Consider the following 22,667-nt stretch of genomic DNA (forward strand, 5'->3'; position numbering starts at 1 on the left):
GTGGAAAAAAAAAAACTTCAAAACCTTCACTGGAGGGATTTCAATTGTGGCGAAAGACAGGTAGAAACGAATTTCACTTCGAGATTATATGGATTCAGACTGAAATCGGTATTTTGCTGAATCGAAGGAAGGTAGATCAGAAAGTATCAAATAATACAAAGAATATTAAGGAATATTCAAATTTATTGCACGGGATGAACACGATGTTCTTCAGCAACGAAAACCAAACACACGTAACTGCGAAGTAATCATAAGAAGAATATGAAAGAATGAATCCGAATTTATATTAAAGTTTTCATTTGCTTCGCTTTTACCCGAGAAAGCGTAAATCTTATTAGAAAGTTATAAAAGCTTGCATTTAACATAAATAAAAACACCAACTTATTTTTTCCCTATTTTAAAAGGTTCTTTCTATTTTTAAAAGACATTTTAAAAGATCAACACGCTTTAACGAATGTTCAAAACTACAGAATGTAATAAAAAGTGTTAGATATTGTCTGAGAGATTAAAATACTCGTTTCCAAAGCCTGCAGCTATCAGTTTTCTTATTGAAATGTAAATATTTTGATCCATCGGATCTCTTCGTATCCCATTATGATGCGACATCAGAATAAAGACAAATAAACAGAGGTGTGTTTAAGTGAAGCGATGCTCCAAAATCTTGTGTAATCTCTCAGATCACCCAACAATGAGCGACCCGAACGATAATTTAACTTGTGACTCAGTGGTGTTTACACTCAGTGGCAGGCTCGCCATACTACCCAGCAGAGCCACTCGCATCTCAGGGAAGAGCGTGTACTTCCGTGGTCCCACCTTGCTGGAGGCCACTTAAGTGAAATTTGCCGCACCCACGCAAAACCCATCAGAGGGAGCCAGATATCCAGAATGTATAAATAAATAAGTTGCACTTTAGCCCTGAAGGGTGCCCTGAGGAAGCACGAGGGCACACTCAATGCATACCTCATGTTACGTCCTGGCACAAATTCGCAGAGGGCAGTAGGTGTACAACGAATATCATCTCATAGAGGACATCAGGCAAATAATCTGTATCATCCAATGCAATCCCTTTGCTTTCCTGTACTTAGGTTGTCGTAATGGTTGCAGCCCCATCGTTTCACCTAGTGTATTTAGCATTCGACCTTGCCCATTTAGCTGTGTCAATAGTCTTCTAAAGTTAATTTATACAAGTAGAGGGAAAGTGTTAACTGACTTTCAGCCACCTGTCTCGATGTGTGATTGTTAGAAACACTAGATGATTGGAAAAGATAAAAATGCAATCCGTTTGACAGGTTGGACAGAGAGACCTATACAGGTCGAGGTAGGTGTATCTACCCCAAGGCTTTTTAAAATAATAAACACGGCATTTGCTGATCATCAATAATTCTCACGTGGTACTAATAGTTTATGGTTAACTATGAATTTTGTGAAAAGAGCTAAATGATTTGCTATTTTCGCGTCATTACTTTGTTCCACTCACTTAATCTATTGTGAGTGGAAAAAATGAACTTCATTTCTTCAGTAATAAACAGTTTATTTCACATTTCTCATATTCGTTATTTCGGTATCTTAAAAGCGAAGTGATGACCCTGTTGCTGCGTTATTACATACTACTGACTTTCTGGCCTTATGTTAAGAGTTTAAAGGAAAATATTCAATTTAAGCTTATTATAAAATGAAGAATGAAATGTTTGCAATTGTATTTGTAAATAAAAGTTCAACTGATTGTTTAAACACACGCGCACGCCTAGTAGAATAGTGATTTTGAATCCGTGATTTTGAACATGAGAATTGTGTTATAAAACTTTATAAAACGTAGCCAAAACGCCACTTTTCGTCGCTTCGACAGTACGTAACACAACCAACGAATGATTCTTCCGTTTTCTTTGGAAAAAAACAACAACCCAAAACAGATTGTTACACCACAAAAACTCGTGTTTTTCAATCTGTTACAAGTCTGAAAGCTTACCAGAATCCATCTTAACTACATAAAGAACAAGAAGCTGATGTAGAGATATAATTGAATATCGTGGAAAGAGAGAGAGAGAGAGAGGGGGGGGGATGAGTGTTATCTGAACACTGCTTTTTTGTTGTTGTTATTGTTGTTGTTGTTCCGCTCTGAAAAGAATGAACATCCACATCTGGTAAACATCTGCCGTTCAGAGCCGTAGAGTCGTCTGTTCAATTTCCCCCTTCTCTTCAATTTTTTTCCATTCGCTTGAATTTCTCCAAGTAGTCAGCAGTTAAGATAACCGAGACGTAATGATTAGGGATTGTGATGAATAGCCGATAAAATCATCTCTCTCTCTCTCTCTCTCTCTCTCTCTCTATCTATCTATTTATCTTTTTTTTTATATAGGTATATTCTCCAAGCCGAGAGCTATCTACTCATACTAGTCGTGTACGCGTAAGTGTAGTGATAAGTGATTTATGACAGTTCTCTTCTACTGCTGTACGAGTTCGTATATATCTTCAATTTGGACGCCATAATTCCTTCTCGGACACCTGCACCCCTCACCTGAGGCTATAGCCGGCGAAGGATTAACCGCCATGGCAACGGTACATTCATGTACTACCAAGGATTTAGCAATTCAAAGACCCCCTACGACTTCGGACCCGGAAGGAAGAGCAAAGGTCACCGGAGCTATGTACACAGAAAACAGGTCAGTCAATTCAAAATCTTATGCTAATGTTGTATCTAATGGAAATATCCTATCGTCTCCCAAAACACTGATCTCACACACGAATGCCACATCAGCCAGCAATAAACCGATTAACGCAAAAATAACTACCACTGTTACGAACGTCATTTCCCGAGAAAATGGGATTGTTATTTTCGCCACCAAAGAAAACATCCCATTAGAAGATTATCTGACGGCGATCGCCAAAATTGTGCCCGCAAAAAACATTACTGACGCTTCCCGCGTAGCTGGAACTGTGCAGGTATATTTTAGCCATATCTCATGGGCACAAACGGTACTGCAAAAAGGAGTCGATATTGGCGATTATCACTTCGAAGCAGCCCCAATAGCACTGGCCCCAACAAAAGTAACAGTATCAAATGTTCCCCCTGAAATTCCTCATCAACTCATCAGATCCATGTTATCAAGATACGGTTCAGTCACAGGAAAAATACGCACATTGTCAGCAGCCACGAAGAAGCCCGAATTTGCCCATGTCAAAAGCTTTCGAAGGCAGGCATTAATGCATTTTCCAAACAACGACGCACTGCACGACCTCCCAAAATTAATCAACACGGACATAAACGGAATAACCTATACTTTCTACTTATCTTCCTCATCACAGTGCTTCTTCTGTCATGAAGATGGTCACATTAGGAAACAATGCCCCTATATTACCAACAGTTCATCAACAAACATCCCAGCCCAGAATAGTAAACCAGTTGAACAGAATAACATCGCACATGAAGAAAATCAAAGCATAGGAAAAAGTAAACCAAAAATCCTCTCCTCATTACAAACTTCAGAGGAAAGAAAATCCCGAACTGAAAAAGACAACGCTCACGTCGCTCTTGAACGCCTGCCAAGTAATGAGATCCAAGGCTCAGAAAACGAAGTCTCACAACACGAAAACACGGATCCTCCCAACAGAGATGACAAGGACGAACTAATTAAAAGCAATCCCCAGACCCAGCAACCAGAATCACTAACTCAGCCTCCCACTAATTCAAAACCTCACCCTATAGAAGAAACTACTCAAAATGGCCTTTCTTCACCTGCAGCCAGCCAAGGAGAAACAGAGTTCCCAGACGATGAGGAAACTGTATTTCCACATGACGACCCAGAAGAAGAGGAAGCTGAGGGTGAACTTCCTCACACTGAGGGTACCCTAACCATGAAGCAGCTGTCATCCTTCATACAGAAAGTGCGAGGTTCTCCTCACAAACTAACTATAGCCCTTAAATACACCACAAGAATCCCAGAACTAATATCTCAACTTCAGGACCTGCACTCGAAACTGAAATGTAAAAAGAGCAGAGCAGAGGTTAACAGGAGTAAGCGAATCTACTACCTAATTAATGGTCTACAAACACAGTACCAGGACCAATATTAGATTAAACTTACAATCAAACTTTCATAAATCATAATGTCTATAAGCCTTTTCTCTCTCAATGCAAGAGGATGTGCCTCTGCTCTACGCAACAGAATAGTCTTTGACCAGGTACAAAAATATCATATAGACCTAATACTAATGCAAGAAACAAACATCCACTCCTCATCCAATTTATCCAGAAGATGGGCAGAGTGGCCTTATGATTTACAGCACTCTGCAACCCAACAACATCATGGAGCAGGAGTTAGCTTAGGTGTACATCATAGATCTCCCTACAAACTAAAAGTGATTGCTGATATACCAGGATATGCCTTGTATGCTCACATAATAGCACCCAACCATAATACCCTGCATGTGTTCAACATCTACATACCACAGCAGGATGCTCTGGCATCACAAATCCTGGATTTCGTTCAAAACCATCTGTCTAGTATAGACCAAGAACATGTTATAATAGCGGGAGACTTTAATTGCACTCTTGACCAAGAAAAAGACAGCCTTCAGTGTGCTGAACATCGTAGCCAATTAATAAACAAACTTCAAACATTGGTAAACGATAATGAACTCATCGACGTCTTCCGGCATCAACATCCTGATAAGAAATCCTACACATGGAGGTCAGCAATCACAGCGACAAATAGGCCACTCTACCAAGCACGACTGGACAGATACTACATTTCCAAACATACCTTGCCTCTAGTCAGAAACATCTCACACATCCCTTCCTACATTTCAGATCATTGTTTCGTCAAGCTGCAACTTTCATTATCCTTGGAAGCATCCAAATCAGGAAGTGCCTACTGGATCTTCAACAATACTCTCCTGAAAGACCCAGATTATATAATAAACACTCAGGCTTTAATAACCAACCTCACTCACTCGAAAGTGGATACAGAACCAATGAAAACATGGTGGCCCCACCTAAAATCACGAATAAAATCCTTTACGCAGATCTACAGTCACCAGAAAAATCAACAGAAGAACATTAGAATCAGACAACTTGAAGAACAGCTCAAGTATCTCCCAGAAGAAAGCCCTGAACATCATTCTGCCTTGCAAGCCATGCAAAGACAGGCAGAATTATCGGCAAAAGGTGCCCTACTTAGATCGCGGCATACACAAATAAATCTTTCAGACGCCCCCACAAAATATTTTTTCTCTTTGGAAAAAAAATGCCAGGCAGCAAACTCCATCTCTGCTATCAGACTTCAAGATGACAGCATCACAGAAGATCCAAGAAAAATCACCTCTGAAATCCTACAATACTACAAGAAAGCATACAGCACTGCAGGAACATCCCATCATGCCATTCACGAAATACTGAAAGAAACAAAAAAAATCTCTGCAACAGATCGGAACCACTTAGAAAAGAAAATCACTCTACATGAACTGAAAACCGCATGCACATCCTTGCCAAAGAACAAATCTCTTGGCTTTGATGGTCTCACGTCAGAGTTTTTCCAAGCCTTCTGGAATCAACTCGGACCACTTCTCCTCGAAACACTGCAAGAAGCCTACATCAATGGCCTCCCACAATCCGTCACGACCTCAGTAGCACGATTGATACCAAAGAAGGGAGACCACACGGATATCCGAAACTGGCGTCCACTCTCCCTAATTAATACCGATTGCAAAATAATTTCCAAAGTTATAGCAAACCGAATAAAGCCAACACTGCCTGAAGTTATTGGCCAATATCAAACGTAATCTGTCCCAGGAAGATCAATACATGATAACCTCCATTTAATAAGAGACCTCATCCACATCGCAAATAGCCAACATGAAGACCTAGCACTCGTCAGCCTTGATCAGGAGAAGGCTTTTGACAGGGTAGAGCACGAATACCTTTATGAAGTTCTAAAGGCATTTGGCTATGGTCCTCTCATCATTGAAACAGTGCAATTGCTTTACAGAGATGCACACTTCTGTTTAAAAATCAACAACAGGCTCACTCGCAGTTTGTCATACTCTCGAGGGATCAAGCAAGGATGTCCCCTCTCTGGTCAATTATACACACTGGCCATAGAACCCTTCTTAAAAAGAATACACGACACCATCATCTGCAAACGAACCAGAATAATAGAACCACATCAAAAAATTACCTTATCAGCATATGCCGATGACGTCACTGTAATAGTACGAAATGAAGAAGAAATGACAGTAACCGAGGAAGCACACAGACTATATGCACAAGCCTCAGGGGCCAAATTAAATTCTGCCAAAACCACAGGCTTGTGGTCAGGCAGATGGAAGTCTAGAAATGATTCTCCGATCGAATGTACCTGGTCAAGCGAAGGACAAAGATACTTAGGTGTGCACCTTGGCAACACCAAAATATATAACACACTGAATTGGACGCAGCTGCACAATCGTTTTAAACAGGTGCTAGGTAAATGGAACAGCGTTCGTTCCATGTCTTCACTTAGAGGAAGAGTACTAATAGTTAACCAGATGGCTGCTAGTGTCTTATGGCATACCCTCAAAGTACTCACACCTCCTGAAGAATTTCTCCACCACATTCAAAAGGAAATCAAACGTTTCCTCTGGAACAAAACTAACTGGACAACACACCCTCAACTCTGCAAGCCACTCAGCAAGGGAGGTCAAGGCCTGATTTCCCTTGAAAACAAGATTCGATCCTTCAGGATAATCCTCCTCCTAAAGACACTTCAATGCAATCACACTTATGTAACCACCTTCGATTACATCACGAAAGCATCCACCAGAGGACTTACACTTTCCACAATCCTCCGAATGGCCAGTCCTGCACCATCTCCTCCTAAACTACCTACCTTTTACAAAGATGCTCTACAGCGATGGAAAAACACAGTACTCCATCACACACTCACAGGATCAACAGAGTCAGCTGTACTTACAGAACCACTATTTTCAAACAAAAACATCACAAGTCTCACAACTGGCCAGCCTTTTCTTTTCCCTACATGGAACTAGGCAGTAATAAGAGTCATAGGAGACCTCCTAACCCACACCCTAAAGTGGAAAGCACTCACAAGCCTACCAATGAATAACCCAAAAACTGAAAAACAATATCAACAGTTGCAAGCCTCCATTATAAAAGCCTATCCAGATATCGCTACACCTCAGGAAATCCGTATTCCTTCTAGAAACTGCTCGGGGCCAATATTTCATCTTGTACAATCTGAAGCCTCACTTCCAATTCATCCCTCCAACTACAAGAAAATATACCACTTCCTCATGTCAGTGTCCCCATCCTCACCATTCTTATATTCAGCCTTAACACTCTCATCTACAAGGCTGCATATACCACACAGTTTTCAGTGGGATCTGCCATATAAATCAAAATGTGCCAAACCAGATTCCGAAATACAGTGGAGATTATGGCATAACATCTTACCAACTCCTTCAAAGCTCTACAAATTTAAGCTAAGACAAACGGATCTGTGTCCATTCTGTGACGTTTCAGGTACCTTGGAACACACATATCTGACCTGCCCTGCAAACAAAGTGATAATCACCTATGCCCTGAATACCGCCTCTAGCACCTGTAACTACACACACAGCCAAGAAGACTACTGGAATTTAGTCCACACAGAAGAAAACAGACACAGAACATGCAATTTCATCTTCATCTGCGCTAAGGCCGTCATCTACAGCTTTTACCTAAAACAGACAAGAAGTAACCAGCACCCATCGATCACTGAAGCTGCACAAACCCTCATGCACATCCTCCGTCGGAAACTAAAAAGCAGGCTTCTATTGGAACTTGAGCACTTCAAAGAAACGAGAACTGTCGCGAAATTCCTAGAGGAGTGGAATCCAACTGGTACCCTCTTCTGGATTGACAACGACAATGTGCTCCATCTGAATGATAACTCAGAATGAAACTGAACTGTTAATTTTGAATATTCATTTATATCTCTATTGTACACCCGAAAGGAAAATGTTTTTTTCTTTCTCTGTAAATATATACTTATAATATGTAAATAGTCATTGTTGCCTATCGTGTAATGTTTATTTTAACAAGTTAAATAAAAAAAATAAAAAAAAAAATATCTATCTGCTAACTACTAATATAGTCTAATGAACAATAACAGAGAAAAGTAGTTCTGCTTGAAAAATATTCGTATAAGTAATATATATAAGTAACACATATTACATATATTGAGTTTGAATATTGGCGATACTGCAGCCGTTTTCACGGATACTTTATTTTATTGATTTTCTTTAATCGCAGTTGTCGATAAGAATCAAATTTTTACGTTTCGGAAAAAAGGGAACCGCCGACCGAAAACAATGCATGCTTAACTATTCACCTGCTTCCTGAAAAGTTCTACAAAAATGCACATTTTTACGTAGGTTTCGAATAAAAGGAGACCGGTCGATATCAGTCGACTGAGATATTGATTCTGTTGTGAGGAATAGCAAAAATATTTCAGGGTAGAAAATTATCACCAGAGAAAAGTGTGAGGAATATTGTCCGAGATCAGAACTTAGTTATCGATAATTGCAACAGAAGCATTGAATAAATCAGTGACGATCCACAAAATGGTGCCTGCGTTTAGTCCTGATATATTAACAAAGTCGGTAAACATTGCGAAATGAAGGTCTTAATGATTAGTTCAAAGCATATTCCGAAAAGCGACAAAATAATGGAATCATTTCATATGACGTTTCGTTTCTAGAAAGAATTACCGCGCCTTTCTCTTCCGAAGACTTGAGTTCTTGAGGAAAGAAGTCAAAGTAAACATAGTGTGAGGAACAACCGGCCATGGCGCCCACCTTAACAAGATGTAAGGCTTTCTTTCGCTGCGATGACTGCAGCAATCCTATGGGCGCATACGTTCCACAAGCGGATGGTAGCAAGCAATGGGATCGTTGGAGAGTTCTTCATGTAATGAGTTATCGGCCGGAATTTACTTGGACATAAAAGGCTTAACGTGTCGTTAGGGTTTAGTTTGTATCAATATAGAAAGCAAATATGTATCATGTTCATAAAGCACTTTCAGGGGCTATTTTGAATGTAGTTTCTTTTCTTTTACAGCTAAATGCATGTAACCGGATATTTAAAACTAGTTTTAATACTTCTTTATGTATTCTGAGAAAGCAGAACAAATGTCAGTGAAACTCACGTAAATCAGTGCTAAGAAAAGAAAAGAATGAGGAAGATATCAACGACTAATATATTTAAGGCATGCAGTGTCCATTAACTTAGAAGCCATTTCAAAATAAGAACTCATTACAAGTATTAAAAAAGAAGATAACAAATGGATCTTGCTATAAGAAGCTTCTTCATTTATTTCTTTAATGTTCGCTCTTGGAAATTTTCTGTATTCAAGATTCAAACCTTATTTCTGATATGACTGTTGTCAGCAACGTTTCTTTTCTTTCTTTCTTTCTTTCTTCATATCATAGTTTGTTTTCGTTCCATTTATTTATTCTATCACTCAAGGAAACTAGGTCAGATAAATACTACAGGGAGATTTTGTAGCAAACACAAAACTACAATTACGTAAACCTCTTCTTTTTAGCGGAGAAGGTTTTTATATGCGTCTTTCTGTCCTTATAATCCAATCAAATGGTGCGTTCATTTCGCCAAGAGCGTGGCGAAAAGGAAAAGATCAGAATACAAACTGCCTTCTTTAAATAACGCTTGCAGACGCAAGCAAACTAACCCTGAACGAGGTGAAACCAGTAAAGATAAGAAAGTAGAAATTGTATGGTGTGTTTAAAATGAAATAATAACAATCAAAACAAGAAATAATGAAAATTCTTCATGTCTTGTGGTTTCCAAGTTAACATTGCTATTTGGCATTAATAGAATTTTCAAAAAAGACTTAAGTTAGCAGAAATAAACATACACGCAAATTCATTAAAGAAGATTGTTAATGCGACCGTAAAGTTTGTAATGTTCTTTTGTGTTCATTAACAGCAATTCACTTCTAATGGAAAGTGTTCTTTTTGTCGGAAATATCGAAGAAATAAATAGCTGTGCAGATAACAATCACTGTATTGTGATAATTTCATTGTTATAACGTAATTACCACCAATAAAAACATCGCAGAAAGATCCTTCCTGAAATATTAAGAGCATTTCAAATTCAATGATTCTGTTTCAACAATTAAGCGTTATAATTAGTTCTAGAATTTCTTTTTGGCACTAAAACTGATTTGTTTGCTATTTGTAGCGCCAAATGATCCCCCCTTCCCACAAAAAAACCCCTATTTTTTTTCTGAAGAATTTGTTGCATTAATGAGTCGTCACCTGTATTCAAAATATACGAAATAAATTGGAAATAAATCTCGACATTCTTGCTGGATACCAAGTTTTACTGACTAATCGATGTGCCCTCTATTGTTCATGTTATGCTTTTATTGTGGATGACGGATACTAATATTTTATTGTTTAATTCGACAGAGGGTCGTATCGTAGATTAAAATTCATTTTCTTTATTTGCATGGCGTTCTTTAGTATTAAATTCACTTACCGCTTGCAGCGTAAAGACAATAAATTAAGTCAAGAGTCAGTGACAATTTTTAACGTATTACGAAATGAAAATGTTATCTGTGTGGGCGCGCGTGCGCGTGCTAGTCATGGAGGTATTGTTCGTGAAAGAATATTATAATACGCTTATTATCTTCTCGTCATTTTATAGCTCAGCGCTTAAAATTTTATATTTTAAGATGTGGACCAAAACATACAAACTTATAATGACGAACAGCAGTTTCTAAGTAATTAAGGCACGTGCATGGAAGCATAGCAACAACGAATAGCCATAAAATGCTATTAAGACAGGAACGTTTACTTTCAAGGGAGTTTCCATTAAGAGCAGCGGAATGACTTTTTACTTTGAAGTATTAAATCTGTTACGGCGATTTTTTTTTGTTGTTGTTGCTATGCTTCCATGCGCGTGCCTTAATTATTTATAAACTGCTCCTCGTCATTATAAGTTTGCATGTTTTGGTCCACATCTTAAAATATAAAATGTTACGTTCTTTAGGCCTCTGACAAAGAGGGGAACGAATATCTCCTCTTTTATTATAAAGATAATAAAAGAGGAGATATTCGTTCCCCTCTTTGTCAGTAGCGTATAGAACCATTCACCAAACCCAAGAGAGAGAGGGAGTGAGTGAGAGAACGAAAATTTGCTTAAAAGTGTAACTATCAGGAGTCAATTTTATGTTTTACGGATTTTATGTTTGATATATAATTCTAGAATAATTCTTAGAATAATTTTAGAATAATTTTAGTATTTTAGAATAATTCTAAACGTTTTACATTTTTACATATAATTCTAAACATTATGTTAGAATTACAGTCGTTAAGAAAACAAGAAATAACAAATGGCTGTTTTGGTAAAAATTGTTTTAGTCTAGAGTAAGTTTTGGAACCAGAAATCATTTGTTCTGATGTTTGAACGACTTGATTCGGCATGTTCGCGATGCTGGGACGATAGAAGTTTAGACGTTATTACGTAATACATTGTGAGAAGTATGAGCATATTTCTATGACATGATTGAATTTAAAAGGCCTTCTTTATTCTCTTATGTTAATAAAAACTAGAAGAAAAGTGTTTTTATTATATTATATGGATATAATGGGAAACTGGAAGCGGAACTCAATGCAAACATTATAAATATTAAATAAATATTGTGAGAACAAAAGGGAAAAATGGAAATATGTACAATGAAAATCAAATTAAAGGAAAAAAAAAAGAGAACAAATATTTTGTACAAATCTTGCATGCGGAAGTTGAAAATATGACCTTTATTCTGTATATGTAGATAGAAAGAAAAGAGATTGGAAATAAGTAATTAGACGAGAAACACAGGCTGTGGCAATTTTGGTGATAAAATCGCTTCATGAGAAAAAGAACATGGAAATAGAAAGAAATATGTGTTGAGGAAATTTACAGGAATATAGTCAGACAAACAATATTAACTGAATGGGAGAGGTTTAAGTCGTAGAAGTGTTTGAAGTGTTCATATTTGGCGCTAAGAGAAGCGTACCTACAAATTAGGAATTCCTAAGTTGTGACTTTAACAAACTTACTTCGGTTTCAGTCATAACAAAGCAAATCTTGGATAGAATTTTTCCTCTTAAAAAAAGCGCAGGGACTGGCTCTTGAATATAAACCTATTCAGAATAAGGAGCTCACCACCTTTTAACTGCTTTGAATGTTAGTGAACTGACTACTGTAATCTACGGAAATGAATACGGATTTAAACTAAGAATGTACCGAAATGATTTTCGTGCTTATTGAGTTACACAATTATTAAACCACTCCTGCAGACATTCTCTAGCTTCGGAATAAAGAGAGGCTTCTTACTCCATCAGGACAGAAAACCTTCTCACTAAATTTAGGAATGAAGTCGCAGGTAAGAACAGAAGACCCCAGGTCTACCACAGGATGCAGTTATCAAGAACAAAATATATTACGCGAAATACTACGTCAGGTCTGAGTGTTGCACTCAATTAATATTGTTAGTGGTGTAGTTATAGGTAACTTAGAATGCGGATACATTACAAGTTTACAAGCTCGCAAAGCGTCGGTAAAGTGTGCCCTTTACAAACGCAACAACGATGATATATTTCCCTCTATGTTTCCGTTTTTCTAGGACAAACTGACTACAGAACACACTGAAGGGTATTATTGTCATTATTATAAAAAGTTTTATTGGTCGTTGAATTGTTGTTCTAAGAATGACGTCAAGATGCCATGTTTCCATGACAACGGTAAGCTTGACATGCGCACAATAACTTCTGCATATTTTTACTGTTGTTAGAAAGATGTAACCAATGAACGAAGTTTAATTTTTTGAGCAAATTGTCAAGAAGAATAGGAGAGAAATTTCATGCAGTGAACAGGATTCACGCTTTGACACCATCTACGCGTCAAAAAGCGACAAGAAATATACGTCCTATTGCTTCCTATTGCTGAGGGCAATTTCCTCACAATAAAATTATCACGTGTTTCTACCGGGGAGTTAATGAAAACACGAAATTGCAATCCAGGAAAGCATCAAGGGTACCCCAACGCATTGTTTCTCGCAACATATCGTACCAATTATGATAGCTGGCACCAAGGTTGCTTACTTAATTCGCAAGATCACGAACGAGAGATTTCGGTAATCGCCTTATCTCCACATGTAATCCGTATCCAGTGGTACAGGTGACTTCGTCAGCAGGAAAAATTCAGATAATTCTGACTAATGACAGATTACCGGACTGTTTGTAGCTTCCGTTTCCATGAAAATTGCATCGACAGTATACTTCCGTCTCTCTCTCTCTCTCTCTCTCTCCTCTATCCACAGGATGGATGATTTCCTAACAGCACCTTTGCAAAGAGAATGAGTTTTAAACAATTTGGTAAAATACACTAAAACATAAAGTGAATACTAATTTAAACCTCGTACCCTTTCAGTTGTTTTAAAATTATTTTTATAAAATCGATGTAACTTTTTGATCAAGAAATCGTGTAGAATCAAAGTTGGCTATAAAATGTAATCCCTTACAACAAGAAAATATGAGGACTGTATTCTGTTGGTTTATCTATTCTGCAGGAAAATTCTGAATTTTCAGAAGTTAAAAACCTTCACCTCCGTATGAGACAGGACACCTCATATGTACTGCTTAGGCACACTCCACGGACTATATAACTTTATAGGTGTAAAAAGTGGACGTTGCTTTTAGTAACCAAGAATTATATATTTTTAATTTATGTTCAAACAAAATGCATGAAGAATTCAAAATCGCTGGCAACACCACGAATAAAATATATTGCGAAAGTTTCAATCCTAGAATTTAATTAATGTGCATTCACAAGGTAAATCCTTTTGAGTTATCATCTTGCTCGAAGTCTTGTTCAGCTTAGAGTCCCACTGATGTTTGAAAATAGGAACTGTACAGTCTTACCGGGGAAAAAATCTCTTGAGACCTCTTGATGAATTCATTAATTCCATGAACCATTTTTAAACGAAAGATGCAAACTGCTGATGTAAGCGTCAATATCTTAGTTTGAAGAGTTCGGAGATCCTGAATTTGACATTGCTTTGATAGTGTAGGGAATCCGAGTGAGTGAGTTGTTGTCAGGGCTCAAAGTATATTTTTTCATATCTTAAGTATGTTATTCTAGATTTAGTTGTTAAAAGTTGTGTGCCTTACCCACTGATTCTATAGTAAGTCATTGAAATGTGATTGGAAAGGGCTAATTTGGTGGACTGATCAGCATGGCTTTATGTTCGTTTCTGACGTCAACTATGAGTCAAGTAGGGAAAGTTTCCAGAACAATTAACTGTTCCTTATCACATCTTCATATATTAGTTGTTTGAATAATATAATATAATATAATATAATATAATATAATATAATATAATATAATATAATATAATATAATATAATATAATATAAATATTTTATCCTTTTCATGAAAATTACATCAATAAGATTTCTACAATCTGTTTTATGGTGTGTATTCTGCTCTGAAGTGCATAATTAAATATAATTATTTTAATATATAACTGATTTATATATGGGGATAGAGGGCGTGTTGATGGTAGTACTGCGTTTGAAGAGCTCTGAAAGATAAGTTATTTAGTTTTTGCCAGAAGTATTCGGAATAAGAAGGAGGAATTTTTGGCTTTGGTTAGTTCTTCCTGGACACAAGTTATTGGCATTAGTGAGCAGTGCCGAACGAGGGCGTGGTGAAAGAGGCACCGGCCACAGACGCAACTAGATTTGGGGCGCAAGACGTAAAAAATGTAAAAAATAAAAATAAATAAATAGATATAAAAGTCCACTATTTTTTATTGTATTTTTAAATTTCGGCAATACGCTCTTTAGACACACAATTCTGCAACACGTTGCAACTCATTTTGATGGGGTTAATAGTAACTATTTAACATATTGCATTTAGTAAAATTTAACTTCTTTCATTTAAATGTTTCAAAATTTTTGTCATTTTTGGGTTGGGGGCGCAAGTTAGACACTTACCACAGGCACTTCATACCCTCGTTACTGTATTGTTAGTGAGACATAGCTAACAGAAGATGATATAATTAGTGGGGTTGAATGTGAGGGGTATAGTGTGTTCAAGAAAGACAGAGAGAAAAGAATGGGAGGAGAGTGTTATTGATGATAGCTGATAAACTGCAGCCAAAGAGAATAGAAGTTCAACTTCAGGATAGTGGAAATAGCACATGTGAGGCTATCTGGTGTGAGAGTGAAGTCAGCAGAACAAAATTTACAGTTGGGTGCTGCTGGACCAGGCGATGGGATAGTTGCTGGAGACGGTATGCATAGGCAAATACACTTAATGAGTGGAGAACAGGTAATTATTGTGGAGAATTTCAACTATGGTAACATTAATTGGAGATAGGAGAGGACAAATGGGAGGAAAGAAATGAATTTTATGCAGTTACTAAGGGATAACTACCTGAGACAGCATATAATGGAATATGCTAGGGATTCGAGAATATTTGACCTGGTAATAGCATCTGAGAATTTGACTGTAATGAATATGGCCATGTTGCCACCTATTGGTGAGAGTGATCATAAGGTCTAGACCTGGGAGGTGGCTAAATTGTGGCGTTTTCAATTAAGACAGAGTACATGTGAAATTACCGGGCTGGTAAGTATGACAAGCTTAGAAGATTGATTGGATCATTGCCATGGCATGTTAAACTGCAAGGAATGGATGTTGATAGTGCATGGGAAGTTGTTAAGGAGCATTTGAGGAAGGTAATGACTGACTGCATACCTAAGCTGACTACACACAATTAAGCTTGAGCAGCAAAAAAAGAAACAATTGTGGATGAAATTTAAGGAGAAAGCTGACTTGCAGGCAGACGAACAGGCAAAGCACCATCCAGAAGGGTAACTAGTTTGGTAAGAAAAGCAAAAGCAGATTATGAAAGGAAATTAGCAATGCAAGCCAAAGTGAATACCAAACAGTTCTTTCGATATGCTGCAAGTAAAACAAAAATGTATACGGCAAAATGATTCTAAAGAATGCCAATGGCAGGGAAGTAAGTGAATCAGCTGCAATAGTAGAATTACTAAGCGAACCATTTGCAAGAGTATATCATCCAGGCTATGATATTGCAGGAATGAGAGAATGGCTGATACAAGAATTGAAGTGAATGAAATGGAGGTGAGTAGTATATTACATAACCTTAATGTGAATACATCTGTGGGATTGGAAGGTATACCAGCTCGAGTCTTACGTGAAGCGGCAAAGGAATTGTGAGTTCCCTTGACCATGTTGTTTAATTTAAGTCTCAGCTCTGGGTTAGTCCCGAAAGGGTGGAAAGAGGAGAAAATAGTTCACTTGCACAAAGGAGGTTCCAAAACTGCTGTTGAGAATTTCTGACCGATCCGCATATCAGGAATTGTTGTCAAGATTTTGGAGATATGAATCAAGAGCAAAATACAGGAATTGATAAATGAAAATGGGATACTGTATTAAGGATAGCATGGTTTTGTGAAGGGTAGATCATGCCTCAGTAACTTGCTCACGTTTTATAACACAGTGACGGCTGAACTGGATAAGGGCAATGGATTTACAGTGATACTGCTGGACTTTGCTAAGGCCTTTGACAGGATACCACATGGAATTTTAATAAATAAACTGCAAGGGCATTGGGATGGATATAGGGTTGGTGAGATGGATAGGAGGATGGTTGATGGAGAGATATCAGAGAGTAGTTTATTCAGGAGTGGAGTCCAAAAGAATAGTGGTGCGCCGCAGGGTTCTGTTCTTGGACCACTGCTATTTAATTTATTCATTAATGATGTAGGAAAGGATCTGAGAAGAAATGTTCATTTATTTGCTGATGATGCAAAGTTGGGTAGAACAATAGTGAATGCACATGATGTCAAAATTTTGCAAGATGATTTGGATAGATTGGAAGTCTGGGCTAATGAGATCGATATCAGTTTAATGTAGCAAAGTGTAAGGTTATGCATTTTGGGCTGAAAAAATTAGCAGCAGTATATCACATTGGTGGAACTGTACTCCAGGAGGTTCATGAAGCCAGATATTTGGGTGTGTTTGGATAGGGAGTTGAAGTTTAGGGGACACGTAGCCAAAATGGCTAAATCAACTCATCAGATCATTTGGTAACTGAAGAATACTTTGACAAACAGAGATAAGCAAGTTATTGCTCCTCTTTATCGAGCCTTAATAAGTGACTACGGTGCCCAGATCTGAGACCTGGGTTTCTTCTTGATCGAGAGGAGGCAGAGAGGATCCAGAGGTGAGTGATCGAGATGATAGCTGATCTATGGAATAAACCATATGAGAACAGGTTAAAGATCTGTGGGGTACAGAATAGGTTGATAGGCGGAAAAGGGGTGATATGATTGAAACATTCAAATAATTGAAGGGTTTTTTATTAATCCAGAGTAAATTTTTCAGAACAGGTCTGGTGATGGGAGAACTAGGGGCCATCCATGGAAACTGAACAAGAGTGTAATTAGCAAGGGTGTTAAACTAGGTTTTTTACTTGGAGGGTGAATGAGTGGAATTAGCTGCCAGAGTCTGTTGTGGGTGCCATGACTGTAAATGAGTTCAAAGTAAAGTATGATAGATACTGTGTGAATGCCGAATAGTTGTTCTTGATATGATGTTTCGGGCCTCCCTCGATGTGTCTAAGGACTCTTGGAGTTGCCCGTAATTTTTTAATAATAATAATAATTTTATTATTTATATTATTAATATTATTATTAATATTGTGATTACCTATTTACAACAGGTTTAGTTCTTTTTTTTTTTTTTGTAACAAAGAAAAGCGTACAGATTTTTTTCTTTTTTTTTCTTTTTTTCCCTGTATAATGTATTATTAATAATAATAATATAATACAACATTTATTCGTTTAGCAATGAGTTATATATATTTACAATTTCTATTTTTTTTTCTTCAGTATATTTAAGCGTTGAAACTACAGCACTTAAATGTGATATAAGGGTTTGGATTTAAAAATTTGTTTTTTTTATTACTCTTGGATGAGATGCAATTTCTCAGCTTTCATACTCGAAGCTTATTTGTAAGCTTATATGAGGATGACACCAGTTAGTTATTATTGATTGGTTTGTTTGCTGTGTTGGGAAGTTACGTGGAAATCAAAACTATCAAATTTATGTTTGATAGTTTTGATTTCCACTGCAACCCCGTTGATTGAGAAATTCGTGCACGCCACACTTTTGTTGTGTTGAGGTCTTTTTGAACTAATTTGGAGTCTTTTGTTTCACTCTGGCAGCCTATCTATGTCTTCCAATCTTTTTATTTGTATAGACTTTGAACTTTGTGACTTTCTCAAGAATATCTTGAGATTCTTGAGAAATTGCTGTTTTGCTTTTCTTGCTTGGTACAACAGATTCTGATTGAATGGTGTTAAATACTCAGATAGAAAGATTGCTGTATTGTCTTGCGATGCGTTTAAGTCCTTGGCAACTTGTTTTTTCAGTCTGCTGGATTTTATGAGATTGTCTCTTGTGGTCTTGCTTGTCAGACGAACTATGCCTGGTGCATGTCGTGCCAAGCCTTGTTTTTTGTTCTTCCTGGGAATCCGATTTATGGTCTGAATATCATTATACTGTAGGGGAATGTCAATTGCATGGCCTAACTTTAAAACTAAGTCTCTGAGATTTTCTGTGGATGCAGTTTCTGGAAGACCGTTTATGACAAGATCTTCTTTATGTTGTTGTTGTTGTTGTTGTTTAAAAGTTCGTATTGTAGTTTTAGGGAATTAAGTTCTTGACAGAGTTCGGATGCGTCTTTCATCAATTTGTGTTGCCTGTCAGTTAATAAGTTAATACTGATTTTAATGTCTTTTACTGTTTGTAAGACTTATTCGACTGTTGAATTATTATATTTAACAAACTCTTCATATTCGCTGATTGTTTTGTTATTTGTCTATGCTGTTTATCAAAGAGTTCTTGGACAAGGTCTACTAAGCTGGCTTTTATATTCTCTAAACGTTTTTCTAATAATAAATTTATGGAATTCAAATTATAAGACACGCCGGTATTTTTTGGTCTGTTCAGTTCATCGCCCAATTCTGCCTCCGGCGTAATCATTTTGCGCCGTGGGTGGTAGCGTTTCTTTGTTCTCTCTGCAGTATATGCACTTCCATTCCTCTCGTTTGGCATTGGATTTGAGTTGCCAGGTTGTTTCTGAAAGTCCGGAGCATGTAAAGTGAAGATTCCTAAGGCATTTCCTGCAGGTTATATGACTTCCGTCGGACGATAAATCCTTCAGGCACTTGTTGCACTTCATGACTCACCTTTCTTCCCTTGAGCAACTGTAAAGATGGCGATGTCCTTTGTTCAATGCTGGTTAGTGAACACGTTGAACTCTGTTCAATTTTTAGCACACTAAAAATTTGGATTTAACTTGGTCAATTTCGATGAATTATATATCACTGTCTTCAGCGTGACGAGTAGAATAACTTTATGACCCTTTTAAATTAAACACAGGAGTTAGAAGCACTTTTAAACTATAAAAAACGGGAGCAGCGAGACCACCATGTAACCATTCGTATGCCTACACAGCGCCCTCTAATAATATTTTTTTTACATAGCAGAGTATATAAGTTCTTTTCGCTATACACTTTGGTATTATGGTCTAGCTACTCACTGATGAAGCCTCAAAAAAGGCTGAAACCGGTCTGGGTAGTGACCTCCCTCCATAATGTAATAACAGCATACATTTCCTAGGAAATGTGCTTTTACATTATGGAAAATACCTAAGAATAGCGATCTGAACTTTCCCCACCTTTGCAACGAGTTGTCCGATATAGTACTACGTAATAGTGTCACTTGCATTAGCTCTCGCTAGTGTCGCCGATACTTTATAGTTTACTATATTCGCATGAAACTCTCTGATTCCAATCTTTGAGTTTCTTATTCGGTTTTGAAACAATGTGGATTTTATATCCCCTTAATTTAAAATATTTTTTTTCTTAATAATAATAATAATTTATTACATATGATACATACATTAGATAGTTTTGGTTACATATGATACATACTTGTTTTCTGATAGTTGATAATAATAATAATAATTTTTTGTCGCAATAATAATTATGATAATTTATAACATGTCATACATACATTACATACTTTTGATTACATATGATATAACATTGCATACATTTGATTACATGTGATACATATTTTTATTTTATTTATTTATTTTATCTTGGATGAGATATTATTTCTCAGCTTTCATCCTCAAAGCTTATTTGTGAGCTTGTCTGAGGATGACACTAGTTATTATTTATTGGTTTGTTTGCTGTATTGGGAAGCTATGAAATCAAATATATGTTTAATAGGCTTGATTTCCTCTGCAGCTGTCGATTGAGAGATTCGCACACACACACACACACACACACACACACACACACACACACACACACACACACACACACACACACACACACACACACACACACACACACACACACACACACACACACACACACACACACACACACACACACCACCAACTTGGAATGTCTTGATGCATTGCTGAACTGGAAGATGGAACAAATATACTGTGTTTCATTGAGTTTGTATGGTATTTTGGGTGCGTGTTTCTTGTTCATAGTATTTCCTTAGATCTCTTTTCAGGCTATTGTAGTTTGTAAGGTATTTGTATTCAAAAGGTAATTTGTTTATCATTTCTGGGATGTAGAAGTTTCGTGTGGCCTTTTCGTTGTGATTATTGTATTTATACGTGATATAATTATTCGTCTGAGGTCTTGTTATACGGTATGTAGTTCTGACTGTCCTATAGTTGGCATCAAAATAATGTTTTAACAAAGTTGCGTAGTGGTGTAAATGTTTGACTGTTAATATTTTGTGTTCTGAAATTTCAGTGTATATAAAGTCGATATTGTCTCTTTGTTCCCAAAAGATCAGTTTTATCATTTTGTACAGTAACGACAATAATCTATTTAGTTTGTAGGGTGCACAGAAAGCATACGTTGTTATAGCTTATCTTAGTATATTTTGGCATAGTGGTTTGTACGTTAGTGTTTTTAGGTGTGTGGGAACTATGTCTTTTAACCTGTAGAGTTTCCCAATTATTGTTCGCAGTTTGTTGAGTAGATAGTTTATGTAGCTATTCCAGTACATATCTGCATAGAAGTAAATTCCAAGGTATCGTATTGCTTCAACCTGAGTGATTGTAGTGATTTTGCTGTTCTGTGTGTTTTTTATGTTGGATGGTTATATATTTGTTGTCAACTGGTCGAGTCAGTGGATTTCTGAATATCATTAATTTAGTCTTATCTGAGTTTAGGTGTATGGAGTTTTTTGTGAGCCAGTCTATGATCGGATTTATGTCATGTTGCACATTTGTTTTGGCTACTTCTTGTGTTATTATGGATGGATATTACAGCTGTTTCGTCTGCGTATTGAAATATCTTACCTTTGAGTGGGAGCCGATTAATATCGTGCGTGTAAATGTTTAATAGAGTTGGGGAGAGTCCAGCTCCCTGTGGTACTCCACAGGTTACTGGTAGCTCTCTGCTTCGGTTTGACCCGATACATGTGATATGCTTTCTATTTTGTATGTAGTTTGTAAACCACCTGTGCAAGGGCCCATCTATTCCAACATGCCTCAGCTTTTCTAATAAGGTTTGATGTGTGAGTGTGTCAAATGCTTTAGTTAGATCAATAAAGACTACCATGGCAATTTTGTTTTTGTCTAAAACGGTATTAATTATGTCTGTAAAGTCTTCCAAGAGAGATGCTGTTCCTTTATTTTTCTGAAAACCATGTTGTGTTTTGGGGACAATATGAAAGGCCCCTCTGTATATGCTGTGAGTTTATTCAGTACGATCCGCTCCATAATTTGATTGATAATTGGTACTGTTGCTATGGGTCTGTAATTGCTGATTAAATTTCTTTTTCCATGTTTGTATATGGATGTGATTATAGCGGTCTTTAGCATATTTGGTATCTGTCCTGTTTTAAATATTTTATTTATTAATGTTAGTATTAGAGGGCCTAAGCTAGTTGCATGTTGCTTGATATCCTTAGGTCTTATACCATCAATTCCTGGACCTTTGTTTGGTTTGATTTGATGTATTACAGAGAGAAGTTTTGCTTCTTTTATGGTTGGGAACCATAATGTCTGTTTTGATTGTGGTTGAAGTGGAGGGTCACGTTTTGTGATTGGTGGAATATTTCTATGCAGTTCTTGGATGGAGTCTGCAAAGTATTGGTTAAAGTTATTTGCTAGTTGTTGGATAGGTTTTGCATCTTTCATGAAGCTGTGTTTCATGGTTTCGGAGGCGCTGGTATTCGAAGTACAGTCTAGCATCTCAATGATCATATGCCAGGTTTGTTTTATGTTGTTTTGTGCAGAGGTTTAATTTGTCTCTGTAGTAGTTTCTTATTTGTGTTGTAAGGCGATTCCTTGTTATCTTATATTCAGTTTTTAAAGCTGTGTTATTTGGATATCGCTTTAATTCTTTACATAGAACGTCCTTTCTGTGTATTTCTAGGATTACATTTTGTGTTATCCATGGATTTTGGGTTGTTGAACCAATTCTGACTTTCTTTACAGCTTTCTTATATATTTCCTCTAGTGTGAGTTTAATGTTGT

The sequence above is a fragment of the Typopeltis vanoorti genome, chromosome 5, assembly GCF_054136105.1.
Source record: "Typopeltis vanoorti isolate ZY-2024b chromosome 5, IOZ_Tvanoo_1.0, whole genome shotgun sequence".
NCBI classification, from domain to species: Eukaryota; Metazoa; Arthropoda; class Arachnida; order Uropygi; family Thelyphonidae; genus Typopeltis; species Typopeltis vanoorti.